Source organism: Struthio camelus, chromosome 34 (genome assembly GCF_040807025.1).
Source record: "Struthio camelus isolate bStrCam1 chromosome 34, bStrCam1.hap1, whole genome shotgun sequence".
Taxonomy (NCBI): domain Eukaryota; kingdom Metazoa; phylum Chordata; class Aves; order Struthioniformes; family Struthionidae; genus Struthio; species Struthio camelus.
Genome location: NC_090975.1, coordinates 720,607 through 732,415, shown reverse-complemented (window position 1 = coordinate 732,415; position 11,809 = coordinate 720,607).

The following is an 11,809-nucleotide window of genomic DNA, read 5'->3' as shown; positions in this document are numbered from 1 at the left end:
CACAGGAGAGGATGGGAGGAGAACCAGACAAATCCATGCCCACATTGCCACCCCTAGTTATACCACAAGATTTGAGGAAAGATTTCCTGCAGTTACTGATAATTATTTCTCCTCCAGGTTATTAGCTGAGTGACAGTCCTGAAAGAGAGAATGAGAGGACGTGGATGCTGCTCTGCATGGGAATGCACACGAGAATTAATCTGAATTCCCTCTTAAAATATAGGCATTAAATTGCTTTCAACTCATGTTCTTATTCAGAATATAAGAGCCCAAATCAGTTTAACTAAAAACAAAGGGTTATCAAACTGAGAGTTGCTCATGCAGAAGAGTAATAGGCAGTGGAATATGGTTTCTCTCATATAATACTGTTTATTTCTGTAGAACATACAGAAATTCATCTTTCCCAGAATCAAACAGGAGGGTCACAGCTTCCTGAGAAAGCTCTGAATAACTACAGCAGACCAAATAGAAATGAGTTTACACCCAAATCCCAGAAACTGCAGGAGTTTAAAAGTGGGTTAGAAACTACAGCTGAAAACGTAGAACTAGGTAAGACACCTGGCACCTCTTCCCCCCAGCATGGATCTGGAAAAATAACTCCATGTTTCAGATATTCACAAACTCTTGGAGTTTGTAAATGTGAACAAAAATGCCAATAAAGAAAGAAAAAGGGTAGATTTGGTGAAATGAAAGAGAGAAGCATGGTTGCTGGGGGACAGCCACTGTATATAGCATTAAGGTTCATGCCTGAATTGAATGTGTGATTCAGTTCTGAAACCTCAGTTTACAGTCCCTGGACTCTAGCCTCCAATGACTGAAAATGACTGAACTGGTTTGAAGTTGTTTGAGAGCGAGCTGTCTGAGAAGCCTTAGCAGAGGCTTCTTGATTCTCCTGGGAGCTCTGTTCAAGCTCAAGCTCTCACCCTTTTAGGCCCTTCTTGAGCTGCTCTGCAGCCATATCCACGTCTGGTCATGTATCTCACTGATCTGGACCCTGACCCTGACCTGCAGCTTGTCATCGGACCTGCTTCATCCCAGCAGATCTGTTTGGTGATCACTGTTGCCTGACTCTGGTTACCATCACCAGACCTGCTATACTCACTTTATTCAGGCACAGAGAAGTTGCGATCTTTGTTGGTGAGCAGACAGCCCCATGCCTGCCTGGCCATCACCTTCAGCAACTGGCTTCTCTTCCTTTCACCTTCCCTTATGCAACAGCCTACTCTTGCTGCTCCCTGACAGGGGTGACCTAAAGGCTCAGGCCTGTAAAGTGACCTCAGGTTCCAGCTGGGGAAGCATAAAAGTTGCTGAGATGGAGTACTGTGGGTTTTGGGGGTTTTGGATTTTTAAGTAGTATTTGAGAGATATTGCCATGGAGGAGAGCGCTATATTCTATTGTGCAAAAAGGTTTGATCGTAGTAACGTGCAGAATCAAAGAGAGGCTAGTGCCTTGAGGAATAGCTGGGAGCAAGTCTACACTGTAAGAACACTGGTATCTTTGAACTAAGTCTTTCTCCCCAGCCACAATTAACTTGGGACTGTGAGTTGTGAGCTATTGCATAGGGAAAAAGCAGTTGGTTGAGTCCTGGCTGAGGGTACCTCCTGCTTCCTCAAAGGCTGAGCACTGTGCCTCCGTAATATGTTGAGCTACTGCTCAGATGGCTACACCTTCCTGTATCTGTTTTCAAAACGAGCTGTGGATTAATGATGGTTGTGAAGGAGAGGAGAAGGGAAATCCTATTTGCCTGTGATATCAGCCTGCCAAGCAGGGACGATGAGGTATACCACTCCTATTTCCTTCCCAGAAAGGACACGTGATTTCTGAACACGAGCAGTCTGTGGGGAGAGAGTGTCTCTATCATTAGAAACAGATAACCATGTATGGCTGTCCAACAAACAATTCCAGTCAGCACAACATGGCTTCACTGTGAAAAAAAAATTGTCCTTCCTTTCACTGCCTGCCCTCCCTCCCCTGCTTGTCCTTTTATCTTTGCCCCTCCCTGGCCTCAGCAACCATAAAGAAACTGATGGGTTCAAAAATTAACCATTATGACCATGGGAGAAAAGATCTTTCTTACACCTATGCTGCTTCCTCCCTCCTCTTTGCACTCGCCTGTGAGTGACTCCTTTGGCTTCCTGAGAGGAGGGAACAGCAGCTTCAGGGAGCACTGCCCATGACACTCCTTCCCCTTCCTTCCTGGTTATGAATCAATGATTACGGCAAATTCTGCAGCTACTCCATACCTGCCCTCTACTCTTTGCCTGTAGAAGAAAAGTGAAACATAGCACCCTCAGCAAGACACAGGTGGAGAGACAGAATCTACCAAGGTAGGAAAGTTTGTGTCACTGTTTTTCCCCAGTTCTTTGCTCATGCGTGTGATGCTGTGTAGGCTTCCTCTAGTTTTGGTTAGTATACACTGCACAAAACAGCAATGCGCTCACTGTGGCTATGCACTAGTACTGGGCGTGATCAGATGGAGAAAACAAGCAAATGAAGTTGGCTTACTTCTACTAGAATACTAGACAAATGGCAGGCCCACATAACCCACCATGTTCATGTAACCCAAGAACCCTTTAAGGCTTCAGCATGAGAAAAAAGGCTATAGGGTAGGAGAGTTTCTCACTACCACTTTTCTGCAGTTGTTTGATAATTCATGTAGCTCTGTGATGCTGTGAAGGTTTCCCGCAGTTTTGTTCTGTGAACTTGCACAAAGTCCCTTGTGAACCATGCGCTCACTGCGGCTATAGACTAGGAATGGAAGTGTCCAGGTTGAGAAAGCAACCAAATGAAGTTTGCTTACTTTAAACCATCTACTAGAATATTAGACAACTGGTAGGCCCTTGTAATCCACTTGGTTTTGAGAGAATGCAACACAAAATACAGGGTTTCTGCTTGGGAAAAAAGGTTGCAGGGAAAAGAAGAGAAATAAATCGAACAGCTCCAGAATCTCCCAGCCAGCCCTGTTCCCTATGGTTAGCACTGAAAACATACACAGCTCCTTCCACTTTGCTCTGAGATACAGGAGGTGGTTTACTACAGGCTACCTGATCAGGAAGAGGAAGTCGATGAGGCCTTCTACACACAGCTGGAAGCAGCCTCACAGTCACAGGCCCTCATTCTCATGGGGGACTTCAGCCACCCTGGCATCTGCTGGGAAGACAGCACAGCTAGGCACAAAACAGTCGAGGAGGTTCCTGCAAAGCATTGAGGATACCTTCTTGACGCAGGTGGTGGAGAAGCCAACGAGAAGAGGTGCAATGCTAGACCTTGTACTAACAAACCAAGAAGGTTTGGTTAGAGATGTGAAGGTTGGGGGCAGCCTTGGATGCAGTGACCATGAGATGGTGGAGTTGAGGGTCCTACGAGGAGGGAGCAGGGCAATGAGTAGGATCTCAACCCTGGACTTGAGGAGAACTAACTTTGGCCTCTTGGGGGACCTACTTAGGGGAATCTCCTGGGGTAGGGCCCTAGAAGGAAGGGAGGTCCAGGAGAGCTGGTTAATATTCAAGCATCACCTCCTCCAGGCTCAAGACACGTGCATCCCTCTGAGTAAGAAGTCGAGCAAAGCGGGCAGGAGACCTGCATGGCTGAGCAAGGAACTCCTGGCCAAACTCCAACACAAGAAGGAAGTCTACAGAATGTGGCAAAGGGGACAGGCCACTTGGGAGGAATATAGGGACGTTGTCAGAGTGTGCAGGGATTCTGCAACAAGGAAGGCTAAGGCCCTTTTGGAGTTAAATCTGGCAAGGGATGTCAAGGACAACAAGAAGGGCTTCTTCAAATCCATCAGGAGCAAAAGGAAGACTAGGGCAAATGTGGGCCTGCTGCTGAATGGGGCGGGTGCCCTGGTGATGAAGGATACAGAGAAGGCAGAGTTATTGAATGCTGCCTTTGCTTCAGTCTTCACTGCTAAGGCCAGTCCTCAGGAATTCCCGACCCTGGGGACAAGAGAGAGAGAGTCTGGAGAAAGGAAGACTCTCCCTTGGTGGAGGAGGATCGGGTTAGAGATCTTTTGTCCAAACCTGACATCCATAAATCCATGGGCCCTGATGGGATGCACCCACAGGTGCTGAGGGAGCTGGCGGATGTTATTGCTAGGCCACTCTCCATCCTCTTGGAAAGGTCCTGGAGATCAGGAGAGGTGCCTGAGGCCTGGAAGAAAGCCAATGTCAGCCCAGTCTTCCAAAAGGGCCAGAAGGAGGAGCCAGGAATCTACAGGCCTGTCAGCCTCCCCTGCATCCCTGGAAAGGTGATGGGACAGCTCCTCCTGGAGGTCCTCACTAAGCATGTGGAGGACAAGAAGGTGATCAGGAGTAGTCAGCATGGCTTCAGCAAAGGGACATCCTGCTTGACCAATCTCATAGCCTTCTCTGTCGGAATGAGTGGCTGGGTAGGTGAGGGCAGAGCAGTGGATGTGGTCTGCCTGGACTTCAGCAAGGCTTTGGACACTGTCTCCCATCCCATCCTCATAGGGTAAAGTCAGGAAGTGTGGATTGGATGAGTAGAGAGTGAGGTGGATTGGGAACTGGCTAGATGGCAGAGTTTAGAGGGTTGTGGTGAATGGCGCAGAGTCAAGTTGGAGGCCTGTAGCTAGTGGTGTCCCCCAGGGGTCAGTGCTGGGTCCAGGCTTGTTCAATGTCTTCATCGATGACCTAGATGAAGGCACAGAGTGCACCCTCAGCAAGTTTGTTGATGCTACTAAACTGGATGGCATGGCTGACACACCAGAGGGCTGTGCTGCCTGTTCAGAGGGACCTGGACAGGCTGGAGAGCTGGGCGGAGAGAACCCTCCTCAAGTTCAACATAGGCAAGTGCAAGGTCCTGCACCTCGGCAGCAAAACCCCAGGCACCAGGACAGGTCGGAGGTTGACGTGCTGGAAAGCAGCTCTGCCGAGAAGGACCTGGGTGTGCTGGTGGACAACAAGTTAACCATGAGGCAGCAGTGTGGCCTTGTGGCCAAGAAGGCCAATGGGATCCTGGGGTGCATTAGGCAGAGTGTTGCCAGCAGGTGGAGGGAGGTGATCCTGCCCCTCTCCTCAGCCCTGGGGAGGCCTCCCCTGGAGTACTGTGTCCACTTCTGGGCTCCCCAGGACAAGAGAGACCTGATAGTAGTGGAGAGTCGAGTGGAGGGCTGCAAAGATGATGAGGGGACTGGAGCATCTCTCCTAGGAAGAAAGACTGCGAGAGCTGGGCTTGTTGAGCCTGGAGAAGAGAAGACTGAGAGGTGATCTCATCAACGTGTAGAAGTATCTGAAGGGGGAGTGTCGAGAGGATGAGGCCAGTCTCTTCTCCGTGGTGCCCAGCAACAGGACAAGAGGCAACAGGCAGAAGCTGAAACCACAGGAAGTTCCATCTGAACCTGGGGAAAAACTTCTTGACTGTGAGGGTGACAGAGCATTGGAACAGGTTGCCCAGAGAGGTAGTGGAGTCTCCTTCACTGGAGATATTCAAAACCCATCTGGATGCGATCCTGGGAAATATGCTGTAGAGGCCCCTGCTTGAGCAGGGAGGTTGGACTAGATGATCTCCAGAGGTCCCTTCCAACCTCAACCATTCTGTGATTCTGTGTTAGTTTCAGCAGAAGGCAGAAATCCTGGCCCTTCCATACAAGTACTGAGCTGAACCCTGTGATAAAAGGCTGAAACCATTAGGAGGTTTTCAGCCAGACTCCTCTCTTTCAGCTTTCTTTCCCGCCAGCTGCAATGAGGCAGCACTTAGTGACCAGTGCAGTAGGAAGCTCAATCAGAGCACCAGCTTCTTCCCCCTCCAATATGTGGGAAAGGCAGGTGTTGTGCTCAGCAGTGCAAATTTCTCTCACAACCCTGTGATGGTGAGTGTGGCCCCACCAAACAGTCCTTGCGTTGCAGCTTTCATCCAGACCCTTCCTGCCCCTTCACTGCACCTGTCCAATCCCCAGCATGAGGCAGCTAGCACTGGTAACCTTCAGCAATCATGCAGTCTTGCTATTAGCTGGTTTAGGGAGCTGATGTGATTGAGATGAAACTGATCTTGGTTATGTTAATTGTCAGCAGGATGCAGCTGCCTGAAATGGCTGCCTGCAAAGTCCTCTGGGCACCTGTGATGGGATAAAGGAGAGAGGTGGAGTCAGGAGACTGACCTGCCCAGTCTGTTGTCTTGCTCTATACCTGAACTCCAGGTCCCTCTCAGGGTTGCAGCTGTGAAGGCTTGGAAGGACAGGGGCCAGCACCAAGCCATGATCCATTGTAATTGCTGCTGTGTTGATTGTGAAAAAGCCATGGAAAGTCAGAATGGTTCCATTATTGCATTCAGTATTGTCAAAGGCATGTTTTCTCTGGTGAAGTGAAGGCACTGACTGCAAATCACTAATGCATGGATGTTTCCTCACATGGTTGTTTTTTTTTTAAGGGATGTGCAATATTCCAGATTGATTGTGGTTACACATATCAACTCTGAGAGTCTCCTTTTTAGAACCACTGGAGACCTGCTGGGGTTGATTAGCCACATATTCTGGCAAGAGGTTTCTGTACCTCAGCATTGGCTGGTCAGTGCTACGTTCTCCCAGATAATCCCAAAGTTGATTGATTCATTCTGCCACAGAAAAAGTGCAGCAGGAGGGCTTCTCCACGCTGGTAACAAAGCAAATCCTCCAAGAGGAGAAATGAGTGTCAAATGGCAAGAGGGGACACTTGTTAACAGCTATCTATCAGTGGGCATAATTCCTCATCTTCCTGTGTCTTTGTTCAACACTTTTACTAGGAACAAAGGAATACAGAAGCCTTCAGAAACCTCAAAGCCAAATAATGTCCTAACTATGGCCACTTTAATAACAATCTGAATTGCTATTTTGAGAAGTTCATGTGAACATGAAAGGAGGAAGGTGGAAGTTACATTTACCATTAGCTACATAGCAGCCTTTGGCGGTTATACTCTAAGGAGCAAAGGATGAGCTCTTCGTCCTTGGACCACTCGATTTATATTATCAGTGCTAGTAAAAGTAACAATGTGAATTTCAAATAATAGGAATAATATTGTTATGAATATTTAAGAACAGTAACTAAGACGAATTCAATTATTAGGAACTTTCTTCTTCAAATTTGTGCCAAGCCTCAAGGGTATCTATGCACAATAAGATAAAGGAAACTTCCTTTGCTGCACAGTTGAAGAACTGGGCACAAATCCCATTTAATATGACAAAGGATGGAGTGAAAAACAATATCTGAAGGAAAGAAAGGAGAGATGTGGTAGTTGGGCTAATGGAGGTCTTGGTTACGCTATTTTTCACCGTTTCTTCCATTGCAGCACATCAGAAATTATGATTTCCTGGGGCTGGAAAAGAAGAAGTGAAGGAATGATCTGTTTCCTCTTCAGTTTTCTACTTCTTATATGCCTTTATTCATCAGGTAAGTAATCCTCTTTTAAACGTTCTCTTCCTCTTCTTCGTAGGCATGCCTAAGGGGCTTATCTCTATATGCAGTAGATGCTATCTTCATTGTAGTCTACTCAAGATTATATTCCTACCAAACTGCAGAGACTGGTGAAATGCAGAGGGCTTTCTCAACAAAGAGGAAAAGAACCCACAAACCAACCAAACACACAGAAACAAGCAGCCCTGTTCACATACATATCCATTCAAGCACCTCGCATTTTCCAGACTAAAGAAATGGGCTTTGTGATACCCCCCTACATACCCTCTACCTTCTGAACCCACTGGTGTTTGACGTTCAGGAAGTGCTGGATTTCCTCTGGGTGGATGGATTGCAGTTCTTGCAATCCTTTCCCCAATCAGGTGAGATGGTCATGTCATAAATTCGGCCAGCTCCACTGGTGTGTTAGGTCAGTGTGACAGATGAGATACAGGGAAGGCCTAAGCGTTCAGCTAAGCACAGTTAAACTAACTCTAAGTGTAGATGGTGCTTGATGGTAGTAGACTTCCACTGAAACCCCCTTAAGTCATACCTTTTTCTCCTCTGGCTTGTGCCAGAAAAACATCAGGAAAGGATTCAGAGGTGACACACTCTGAGAAAGGCTCTAAGGAAAACTTTAGCTTAGGCAGTTCTGCTCATAAGCAAGGCCCCTAAAGGTGTATTTGAATGCTGCTGAGGCAAAAGAGGATCAAAGCCGGATAAACATCACCCTTAGCCGCACTGCATATATTGCCACAGGTGGCCTGCAGAGCGCAGCAGCAAACATGATCCACTGCAGTAGGACACCCTGAGCCTCAGTTCGTCATAAAACAGTCCTAATGCTGCAAAATCATCAGACTAGCTCACCTTTAGCACATCATTCCTGCACTGCGTTTGACCTATCTTCTAAGTTTCTTGCATGCAACACCTCTCAGATATGTTCCCCGTTAGGCAGAGCCAAGGATTCCACAAGCAAATCTGAGCAAAGGGCCTGGTTTGTTTGACAGACATTTGTAAGGACTAGTAGTAAGAAGGAGCAGCTGATGGTCTGACAGCACCATCTGATCAGTGCTTCGGCACTTGTAGAACAAACCTAATGTGACTCTACAGAGCCCTGTGGGAATGGGTGAGCAACACAACCTGGAAGCAGCCTGGCCATGGTTGCACAGGCCTAAGTGCAGTCTGAATTACTGCTCCTCTCTGTGAGAATGTCTGCCTGAGGAAGGAAAGAAACACATTTCGTCAGTAACCTGTTCTTTGGGAGGCAGGGACAATACTGGAGGAAGGCTTTTCGTACACATGAACTCTTTCTACTGGCATATAACTGTCAGCAAGAAAGACCGGGTCTCAGTTGAAAGGGGTCACTGGGACAGGAGCAGTACTGGCCCTGAAGCTGGAAGCTGGAGGTATGAAACTCAGCTTTCTGGTACTCATGAGCTTGTTTTTCCTACATGCATGCAGTAAAGAACAAAAACGGCCTAACAAACCGTACTTCCCTTAAAGGTGTGAGAGGAGAGATGAGCAACGTGGATAAACAAGGTAAGAGACAACACCCAGTTCTAAGAGCAACTGTGATGATTCTCCAGGTCTCCTGCCTCTGGTGAGGGCACTGCTAGCATCTGATTACTTTTGCTCCAACCTCCCATCCCTATATTGCACCTCCCTCAGACTTTGGGATGGTTTCATCTGTTGGGGTAGCAAGGCTTCATCTATGATGAACTCAGCTGTCAGCTACTCCTCTTTGACATTCTGTATCCACCCTAGCAGCCCTGCCTCCCTTGCCTTCCTGCTCCCCCGCCTGCTTTTTCTCATCACTACAATGTCTGTGAGTAGAGCCCCTGGCAAGAACTCACGTGGCATAAAGATGTCCCTTGCAAACAACTCCTCACCCCTGCCAGCATTCCATTCAGCGCCCCAACCATCTCTCACCCCATGCTCTAACATTTGCCTTTTAAAAGCGGAGGCAATTAGCTCAAAGGGTCAGATTGAATCCCTGGCACAGCACTTAGTCCCGGACTATTAGAGTCATAGATAGTGAGGTGGGAAGAGTGGTCTAGAGGTTCCCAGTTCTACTCCAACTAGAAGCAGGATTCCTCCACAGGGAGTCAACCAAGAAAATTTCTCCCAGTTTCCAGGCAAAACCTGCAGCCACTCAGCTGGATGAAGGGTTCTCCGTGGCACCATGTGCCTAGGGCCTAGCTCTGTAACTACCTCCCCTTCACAGCATGGGGGCATACTGCTCCACTGCTCTCAACCACAGGCTCAATAACTTTTTTTTTTCCTGGTGTGCGTCTTCAACACTGTCCAAGTTCATGGGAAGGACAGTAGCCAGACAATCCGACCTGCCAGAACTTACTTTCTTATGTTCTCCAGTATCAAAGTACTCCTGGTGCCATCTTGAAGAGGCTGAATACATATCCCCCATTTCCTCAGTTTCCAAATCCTCTCTCTCCCTTAAAAAACATAAAATATGCTTTCGACTGCTATGCTTGCAACTTAAATGTTAGAGGTTAAAAAAAAAATCTACTAATATTGTTCTTGCTTTGATCTGTGCCATTCTCCGCGTCACAAATATTGTGTATGCCTGTAGCCTCCTCAGATTCAGTGTCCTTTCTGACAAACTTATTAACAACTTTGTTGAACTAATTAGAAAATCCAAAAAATGGGTATTACATCAAGGCACCAAGATACTAGATGATCCAGCTAATTCTACTGACATGAAATACTCAATATGTTCTTTTAATAAATGCAGGTTGGTCTCCACAGTTCATTGTACTAACTACTCTGGCAACCCTAAACCTCCTCCTTGTTGTTATACATCTCTACTCTTGGACTGTCTATAAAACAAAATTGCAAGGTAAGACTTTGGAGAAACCCTCTGCTATCTGTTATTCCCTCCATAATGTGAAATTAAACCCAAGAATTCAGTGACAAACCATAGTTGCCAAGTGCCATGCCCTCAGGCATCCAAGTCATCTGTGGCAGATGTGACAAAAGATGGACAGGAGACTTGTGTCCTTCTGGAGCACGGGCCAGAAGCAAAATGAGATCCACAGCAGGAAGAGGGTCCCACCACAGGGGTTGGAAGACTATAGGTTCTCACTTCTCTGCTGTGTAATGCATGCTCCATTCCACTGTGGTGTCCATTGCTTCATTTTGCTTCTGATATGTGTGTCCATTTCCACAAGTATTCTTGCCTTTGTTTGGAAAACATCAAGTTTAGTTTAATTAGTTAAATTACAAGAATCCTAGTCTTTCTATTTCCTACCAGAGAAGACACAGGCCTGGCCAAAATGTTCCTGTCAGCAAAGGTTCAAATCTCAGGTCTATGCAATGAGCTGCACAATTTTCTGTTCAATTTAAAGAATTTTTACACTTTGACCTGCATACTCCTGTAGTCCATAAGCAGTAACTGTGCAGTACTTGTTTCCCTAGCACTTCTGCTTTTCTGAGTACAGCCTCAGAAAAAGAAATCATCAGGAAGAGTTGCAAGAAGAAAGCTTCCCTTTTTTTTTTACCCATTACTACACTCTTCCAGTGTAGGCAAGGCCTTTGGGTGGTGTGTTTTTAATGTGTCTTTCCTCTTCTTTGATAAGCAAAGAACTATGAATTAGATAGGATTACTCCAATCAAGCAAATGGTGATTTATCTCCCACCCAAATAACTCATGTTATTAACTCATGTTTAGACGATTCACTTTACGTGTCTTGATTTCATACTAAGTCCTGTCCTTGGAGGTAGATTAGATGACTTGAATTTTTGAAGATCTAATTTCTTATCTGAGCAGAGCTCTGCTTGACTCCACACATGAGCTTTGGAAATGCAAGTGTATTTGGTATGAAATGTATTCTATGTCAGAAATAACAATCACAAAGATTTTCTTGTAACCTTTTCTTTTTTTTTCTTCTTTTTCTATTTTTTTCTTCTTACCCTTCAAGATGCTTACAGGACCAGGCAAGAAGGTAATATATATTAAACAAATCCTTAAAGCAATTGGTAAAAGAAATAAAGCGAAAGCTTACATGTAAAATACATTTTTCTTTTGCAGGTCGAAGTTCTGCTGGAGGTAGAAAGGAAAAATAGAGTTTGGAATATTTAACCTTACACATCTCTGAGCTTTAGATGGGAAAGATTCCACTCTTCTTGTTGCCTCTAACCATGCCATTAGACATTTTTGCATGGCTAGGGTTGGCGTGAAGCTACTTGGCTCTCCGACAGTTCTTCTTCAGGGATGAGGCTTGTGTTGCATTGGAATTAGTGTAGTCGAGCTGCATGAGTTGGGAGCAGTATATATCATGGGACTTCTTCCATCATTCTGCCATTGACTTTAGTCATCTGAGCAGGTGATCCATGAAACAGCAGGGTGGCAGGCCAGGCAGTGCACACAAGGGTAACCTGTAGGCAGCAGGCAGAAACGGTAACA